This window comes from Haliotis asinina, chromosome 1 (genome assembly GCF_037392515.1).
Source record: "Haliotis asinina isolate JCU_RB_2024 chromosome 1, JCU_Hal_asi_v2, whole genome shotgun sequence".
Taxonomy (NCBI): Eukaryota; Metazoa; Mollusca; class Gastropoda; order Lepetellida; family Haliotidae; genus Haliotis; species Haliotis asinina.
In genome coordinates this window covers 89872369-89881288 of record NC_090280.1, presented here as the reverse complement: position 1 = coordinate 89881288, position 8920 = coordinate 89872369, and the positions used below count along the sequence as shown (strand labels likewise).

General features: G+C 46.1%; 1 pseudogene; it reads right to left on the bottom strand.

Moving 5' to 3' along the window:
- Positions 1 to 1209, bottom strand: LOC137276945 (E3 ubiquitin-protein ligase TRIM45-like; annotated as a pseudogene).
- Positions 1210 to 8920: the final 7711 nt, after the last annotated feature.

The following is an 8920-nucleotide window of genomic DNA, read 5'->3' as shown; positions in this document are numbered from 1 at the left end:
TTAAGTTGACAGACCATGATAAAATACTGTATTTTTATAAGTCTCTGCTGGTTCCAGTATGATGGCGTTGTATGTTGCTGAGTCCGGCACGCACTCCTGCCTCTCTGTTGGGGTGAACGTGACTGTTCTGACCATTCCTGTCACTTTGATGATATCGCGAAGCTGTTTTACATTGGCTTGGACAAAACTGACTCCAGTCCTGTCAAAGTGTATTTCAGGTGGTGATTCTTTCAGCATGGCATCAAACGACGCCTCAAGTGATCCCTTTACTTATAAATCTTCTGTCTTGTCAGAGTTGCTCAGCATATTCATCAATTTGCAAGTATTCAGTAGAAGACTTCAGTTTAGTGAGTAGAACTCGCATTGATCCAATGCCCCTCTACAAGATTCAGACTTTTAGCTGATTTAGCGTCAATATTTAACAAGAGTATTTTTCTTCTTTGATGCAGATAATCAATCAGATTCTCAGTGGTGTTGTTGATATCATCTCTTGCTAATCTCTTTGATACTATAATGTTCTCTATCTTTTGTTGAAGATCTTCCTCCTCTCCGGTCATTTGTTTTGTCTTCTCTTCAATCTTGAGTAAAATGTCATTTATTGATTTCACCCTTGCTTTGCGGTCTTCGTCCACGTATACAACGTTGTGACCTCTCTCTTCCTTGTGTTCGTCTACAGTGCAGTGCCCAGACACGACCTTGTCACAAGAGCGGCAGTAGAACTCAAGTGGCTGTTGATGCTGTGTGCACTGGTGTCGACGACTGACGCTCTGCATAGGTCACTTCTTAAGTTGGCCCAAAGTATATATTATATGGGATTTTGATAACGTGTTCCTTTTATGCGCACTTAAGCAAAAGGAGCACAAGAATGTCCCACGGGTATCACACTGGGCTACTGCTGCTTCCTTGTCAGGACAGTCTGTACATGGAAGATGATGACCTTTCTGGATCTTGATCTGGGTCAGAGTCTTCTGGATGACAGTGTCTTTGGGCAGACAGGACACCATTAGTCAGGGCAACTTGGTGTCGACACACAACGCAGGGTATGGTTGTATTTTCGCCACTGTACGCTTCTAAACAAGGGTGACACATGGACTGGTCACAGCATGGCATACGACGAGGAATTCGTGTAGAGTCGTCAAAGTGTTCCACACAGATTGGACACTCAGACAGAAGGTCCTTGGTCGCAACAGCTGAGACGAGGGTTGACATATTTGTCTAGCTAAAGACATAATGATCACGATTATGTGAAATGAAATGGACTTAAATTAAATGAATTGTCACGATAGATATGATAAATACTATGACTTGAAAAGTGACATCTCACTTCATCCCTTCAGATACAGGTAACAAACCTGTGAATTTAGTGTATACAAGTTGTGATATGAACCAAGAACGTATTCAGGACAATCACACATCCGTGGCTGAGTACAAACTCCTTAATATCCAAAGGTCGATACGACGTCGTCATCTGGGTCGCTTTGAAATTTGTGGCGAAGCAATAGCTGCTGCTGAAGCTGAAGGGGCACTTAACAAACCTCTGGCATCGCTTTTATGCCCAGTGAGTAAGTAGTATAGGGAATGATAGTCCGAAAACACTTTTCAAAAACCCCTCTAAAAAGCCTCATTTACTAAATGAGGCTTTGGTGGGACCATTAGCTCTTGCTATTATTGCCCCTACTACAAAGCCACGCCATCACGTTTACCGTGACTTGGCAGGCGGTAACACTGTGCCGTACGGTACGATCAATAATTTGTTGTAAGTTTTGACCGAACATATAGGATCGGTGGCTCGCTTACGGTTATGTTATGTTTATATCGAGGAAACAGTTTAACGTGAACCGCCTATGATCTCTTTGGTGTTCGTAATAAAGGCTTGTTGGGCTTTTTGTATCCCCTGTTCTATGTACTTTTTTTTCTCATCCTCGCTGATAGCAGACTTACGAGACTTGGACCGAATATCTTGTTTCATTCCGTTATATTTTTTGAGTTCAGATAGGATTGAACGAAACTCCTCTTCTGAGATCTTACTGTCAGAGAGTGCCGTGGAAATACGCTCACTCACTGTGTTCAGCTTTGCTTCAGCCAGAACCCTGATCTCGTCGTGTTTCAATGCCTTACGATTAAGTCTGCGTGATACTAACTTAAGCGCCAACCCTACCAACCCTGTCACCCCAGCCGTTATTTCAATACCTAGCACTATAGGTGCAGCCACGATGGTGGTTAACAACCCAACGCCTGCCGCCCCTAGTCCCATGCTGGTTGCCATAAGGGTAGTGTCAGCCCCGTCCACGATATTGAAAGCTCTATTGTACTTCTTACATAGAGCTTTCCGCGTGTCACGGTCTTGTTCTAGTTGATGTTTCACATCACATAACTGCCTCAAGCGGAACCCATCTACGGTTTCCAGCGTCTTCGCTACTTCCTCTATGACTGGGTACAGACCCATCCTATAATATATATTATGAAAGATATTTTAATTGGGTTTCAGTTAGTACTTTATCAATGAATTTGAAGCCAACAAGGGGTCGATTATCATTCATGGTAATAGGTGTTAATCTAATAAAAGATATTTTAATTGAGCTTCAGTTAATAGTCTATCAATGAATTTGAAGCCAACAAGGGATAGCTTATCATTCAAGGTAATAGGTGTGAATCTCATAGATAAATAGTCTGTTGTAATAAAAACCCCTTGCAGGTTTATTAAGTAGGTTAGATGAGAGGCTGAAACATTATTTTGTATAATAATACGACAATCTTGGTCTAAGTGTTCGGCATACCAGTGTATTACCAACCCGGGTAAAATTTGGTGTCCTCTCAAGGAGTTTTCCTCGTCAAATCTCGTAAAGGAGACTTCTATGATGAGTGTGTAGAATCTGGAGCTTATAATAACATCCCCCCCACCACCACTGCCAATTGTTAATTTACCTCTTACCCGTAACATATTTTTTTTCCCGCCACTCCTATATACTGGATTTGATAAACCATGCGGAATGAAATTTGAGAACCAGGTACCGTTGTTCTTAATCTCAGAGATAGTAATACCATCTTCGTTAAATATGATATAAGGTGAGGCGATTGTTAAGTTGAGCAGCCATTTGGGCTCTTTAAAATCTGATAACAACACCCGTCTGTACACGTTGTCTTTGAAGTGCAGGATGTATAATTCATCTTCCTCACCAGGCTGATCGAATCCCTCTGTATCTCCCAGGTCGTTAAGCGTAGTGTTGGGACGATGACTGGTCATTATTATAATATTATTATATAATTTCCAACTGGCTTTCTGTTAATAATTCAGGGATTAAATTCATACTAATAAAGTGTATGTTGTTAGGTAGGAAGATCTTGGTTAGTGATATCTTGTTTTCCACGATCACGTTGATACCCTGCAGACTGGTGTTGGAGCCGACACCCACCCGCACGTAAACGCGGCAAACTTGATCCTTGTGTCGTTTCTCCCACCCTATTTTGACCCCCTTCACGATCTCGACGTTATCCCCCGATGATTCCCCTAGGTAGACTTTGATGACCAGTGTTGTGTTTGATGGTATACCATCTAGTATTTTGTCCACGCCTTCGAATTCAGACACCAACTGTAATGTCACGTTTTGCATGCCTGTTTTACTCGATAGCATGTGGAGTGGTGAATTGCCGATTGGGCTGACGACTACGCTGCGTCTCTGAGTTGGGACGTAAGCCACGAGCAGGAATCCATCGTTCACGACTTTGTTTAGGTAGTGGTCTTTGTTATCAGTGAACACGTAGGGGGAGAAGAGCTTAATATTGAGAAACCAGTAGTTGTCGTAATCGGTTAACAACACCCACTTGTCATCTTCGGTGAAGACGAGCTTATATGGCCGGTTCTTTTCGATGGCAGTTCTCTCAACATCATCTAAGTCGAACAGTTTACCTCCGAATGATGGGTATATTCTCCAGTTGTCATCACCGGTGTTGACGAGGGCGTACTTAGTGTTGACTGTTGCTCCTGTGGTATCTACTACATCGCTTAGGGCTCCACCGGAGGAGACTTCAACGCGTTTGTAAATGTTGTTTTTCAGTTGCAAGGCGTACGTTTTACCATCTACTCCGGGAGCGTCGAAACCGCGTGTGTCTCCGAGGTCGGAGATCCCGATATTGACGCATTTTTTCACTCCGGGTCCTTGTGCGCTGGTCATGTTACGTGAAGCGTTAAGCTGAGGTATCCTATATTTACAGGATTATGATTTATATCTAACACCGATATTGTCAGTTCAGGTATGTTGCCCTGGGTTAATCTCTTATACTGCCGTGGTGAAAACGACTCGGTTCTACCGTCGTTGAATTTTTCAGTTTTCACCGGCACTGCTCTCAGTATAGTGGAAGGGTGGCCTCCTTGAATGTTATACGTTGTGCTCACCTGATCGAGATGAATGTACAGCTCTCGGTACGGTACTAGGTCGGGTAACTTCGTGCCTGTGACGGTTGTTGTTGGTTTTATCTCGTCAGGAGACATACCGAGCATCCTTGCTAATGGTCGGCCGAGCCTCAAAGGGTTTATTCCATTGTTGATTAACACCACTGTACCGTTTGAGTCGTTCATCTTGAGTTCGGCTCCCAGGGGTTTGAAGACCTCGTCGTTTAGAGAGCACACGCTGTAGTAGCCGTCAGTTATCTGGCTGCGAGTTCCACTGACGAACAGCTTATTGTTGCTGATATTAATGTTAGTCCATTGCGGTAGGTAGGTGATATCGCAGAGTGCGACTTCGAGTTGACCTGACGTGTTATCGATCGCGTGCGTCAGCTGAACGGCCTCACCGCTAGTTATTCCTGGAAGTGTTATGTACATATTACATATATATTTATTTATATAATAGTTTTAAAATGTATTCCCCTGGTGTGTTTTACCCTAAACTGGATGTAGATTTCTCCCCCATGAAGATCGTGGTTGCTCCTGAGTTGTATTTCAATGCCCAGCTTTTAGATGTGTTCGATAAGTATAAGCTTATGGTGACTAACATTGAGGCAGTCCACGCGTGGTTCAACAACCCTATGCAGTTCTGGCAGAATCAATTCAACTTTGCTGTGTGGTGCGCTACAACGGGGTGTGGTGTGGCATTGACCGACACTCGGCGTGGACCGCTGAGTCAGTCTGTGTTCAAATTCCACGTGTACTACCAGGTCAGACGTATCCTTAAAGAGATCAGTGCCCCCCTCCCACAGGACAAAGCGTGGGACGCAACAAACAACCCATACGATAGACGGGCCTATGAACGTATTTGTAATGAATTCGAAATAAACCCGAAGACGGATTGGCGTTTGCCGGGGCCGAACCACGGGTTGGGTATTCCTTCTGATGGCGTGCGATCAGTGAAAGAACTCAGTGATCTTATACTGAAACAAGGTAAACTACGCCCGGACTTTGCTTTGTCGAGTAATGAATGGAGGGATGATCGTATGAACTTTAAAGGTGGTGTTGCTTTCACAGTCCAGAAAGTGGAGCAGTCAACCGCAGACGGGTGGAAAATGTTCATGCTGGACACGTCGAAAGGATTCACTCGTGCTGGTACAATACGCTTGAACGACTCGATTCGAACGTACGTGTGGGCGCTGTTGGGTGCGCAGTCGATGACGCGTTCCAACATCCTCGGTAAGGGAACTGCTTACGACGCTCAGAAACAGTTCGTTTCCAACGTTGAGGATGCTATAAATTCTCCAGTTGATCTCCCGCGGGCCATCGAACGCTACCAAAACGTGTTAGAATACGCCAGATCGAAAGTCAATTACGTGTTCGGCGTGGGGTTGTACATGGCTCCGAGTGATATGCAACTGAGAATAAAAAAAGTGGTGGGTTATAACAACAAAATAGTCATAGCCACGGCGGACCAAAAGTTGGGTATCAACCCCGATATTAACACCCCACATATCCCACACACCCAACCACGTGAAAAGGGTATAGTGGCGCCACCTCCGGAGCCTAAAGTTCAACCAACACCACAGGAGGTGGCCCCTCATATGCAGGTCTCCTATGAGCAGCATATTGATAATAAAACAGCCTTAGTGGTTGGTGGGGTAACTTTGGGACTTATTTGGTTAAAGATTTCTTAGCCGCTACGTACACCAGACCCGCCACGGCGACGATGGCTGCCCACAGGTTTTGACTGAGCCACATGGCAGTTTTAGACAGAGCGCTCAACAACCACGAGACGATACTACCCAGGATGCCGGGAAGGGCTTCGGCGGCTTTACCAGCCAGTTTAGCTAGGCCTTCCCCGAGTTTTTTAATCCAGTCTTTAACACCCCCACCGCCACTTGGAGTTCCGACGCCGCCAGGTGTGGAGGGAACTCCCATAGTACCCCCTGTTAGTGCCACCACCAGGGTTGATATGATGAAACCCAATGCAGTTAGAATGCTGGCGATGGTGATCCCTTGCTCCCGGAATAATATCCGAATCCTGTCTGCTAACGTGGTGTCTCGGTGGAGGACTTGATTGATGGTTTCTCGTATACGGCTGACCTGGGATCGAAGCTTTTCTTTGAAGGAGGATGCTGTCTCCAACCAGACCTTCTTTTCCTCTTCCAAATCACGTATTCGTTTCTCGATGGGGGCTTTCAGAGCCTCGTCCTCAGTTTCACCGAGTTTTTTCCTTTCATAGGCGATGTGGTCGTCTATCTCACTCATTTTGGCCGTGCTTTTCCAGAGATGACCACGAATGGTTTGCATTAACAGGTCCAACCCCCGCAGTTCCCTAAAAGTACTTTTGAGCCCCGGGAAGGGTTCGTTCTCGTAGTCGGCCAACACCTTTTTAATATCATAAGTCATGTTTTGATCTGATGTGGCGTCCCTGATGCCTTCCAGACCTTGAACTAACTTCGGAGGAATCTTAGGTCGTGCGCCACCGTAATCTTTGAAGCCTAGTTCATTTTGGACAAACTTACTTCCATGTTTACCAGCCAATGTTGATAAAGCAAGCGGTTCTCTAGTGCGTTTATTCATAAGATCGATCCCCGGGCGAGACTTCAAACGCAGCGTGCCATTGCCATCAACAAAAAACTTGGAATCGTCTCGATCCAACGGATATACGTAATGTTTATCCTTTTTTAAACCTTCATAAAATCCGTCGACGGCGCCCTTAAGGAGCTCGTCACCTTGCGAGAATGAGGTCTCCTGGTCATCATCATATGCCTGGGCACTATCGCCCCGCATATCATCCATAGGTATGTCTTCATCCATTAGTATTAAAAATATATTTCATTTATATAACAATGTACGGTAGAAAATTAGATCCTTTCAGAAAATTGAGAGAGCCATTAGGTGCCAGAGCCGTGCGACAGTCGGTGACTATCACCAACAATCCCAGCAAGATAGACCAGAACCAAACTCTGCTGGTTAGATTTCCAAACCTTGGTGAGAATGACCTCATTGTACCAGGCACTGTTCGACTGGCGTTTAATATCACGTTGACCTCCGACAACGACAAACGCGAGCTAGTGCGGAACGTGGGTAGAGCTATCATCAAGAAAACGACCGTCAAGATCAGCGGTAACGAGGTGCTGAGCATCGACGACAGCGACGTGTTTCACTGCTACAAGGATCTCTGGAAAAGCGAGAGAGAACGAGTCAATGATGTGTACCAGGGCATCAGCAAATCAACCCGGGCGCGCATAGGATACGTCTTCACGACAGACCAGCAAGACAAGCTATCGGACGGTGAAAAGGCCATCGCTCTAGCATACGGGAATCGATTCTGCGTGCCGCTCGACTTCGAGTTGCTCACGGGACACGCGCCGTTTTACCAGGCCGCGCTGGGTGATAGGCTCGAATACGAGCTCACGTTTAACGACTATAGCAAAGTAGTGCGTACGCCGAACGGTGATGAGGCCAGTTATACCATAGACAACATCTCTCTGGAGTTCGACATGGTCACTAGTCCGGAGCTGGCCAGGCAGGTTCGAAGTCAGTACTCTGGGAAGATGGCTATCCTGTACGATCGCGTACTGAGACATAGATCAGTCGTGCGAGATAAGAGCGACACTGTGTGGAATATCAACCTGAACGTGCCGGCGCGATCGATGAAAGGTATCCTGGTCGTCCCCGTGGAGGATTACGATCCATTCCGGAGGGACAGCGAGAAGTTTTTCAACCCCGAGATTGAAAAGGTGGAAGTTACCATCGAGGGCGTGCCCAACCAGCTGTTCAGTCATGGTATGAGGCCACACCAGCAGTGGGATGAGATAAAAAAGCTACCAGTGGGGGACTACATAACAAAGGACCTGGACCTCGGCTCCGTGCAGATCGGTGAATACCTGACCACCAAGTACGCCCTATGGTTGGACATGCGATCCACGGATGATGATAAACTGCACGGTAGCGGGCGTCGTATAGATAACGGCAGCGAAGGGATAACCATCCAGATTACTAAGAAGGCTCAAACCGCTGGTAAGTTGAAATTATATCTGTACGTTATTATGGACGCGCAACTTAATATAGACAATGGGAGATTCGTGCAAGCCATCTACTAGTGGGGGGTACCCCCCCATACCCCCCAATAAACTACCAACCTCTGGGGGGTGTGGGGGTCTCCCCCTCCCCACTGACCCACACTGCGCTATCATATGCGGGCAGACTGGTTGTGGGAAGACAGTTTTCGTGTTGGATATGTTGGAGGGTTACTACAAGGATGTGTTCGATAACATCGTTATCATGTGCCCTACTCTAGGTATGAATAAAACGTACGCGCGACCTTGGGTAATGACGGACCCTGACTTACACAAAATCGACCCTGGAACACGCCTGCAGGACTGGTTGAAAGCTCTTCACGAGAAATTTAAAGGGGAACCGACGCTGTTTATACTGGACGACTGCAGCGCTAATCGTGAGATAACAAAAAAGAGAGACATGCTATCGTACCTGGCCTTCTCCGGCCGTCATGCAAATCACAGCGTC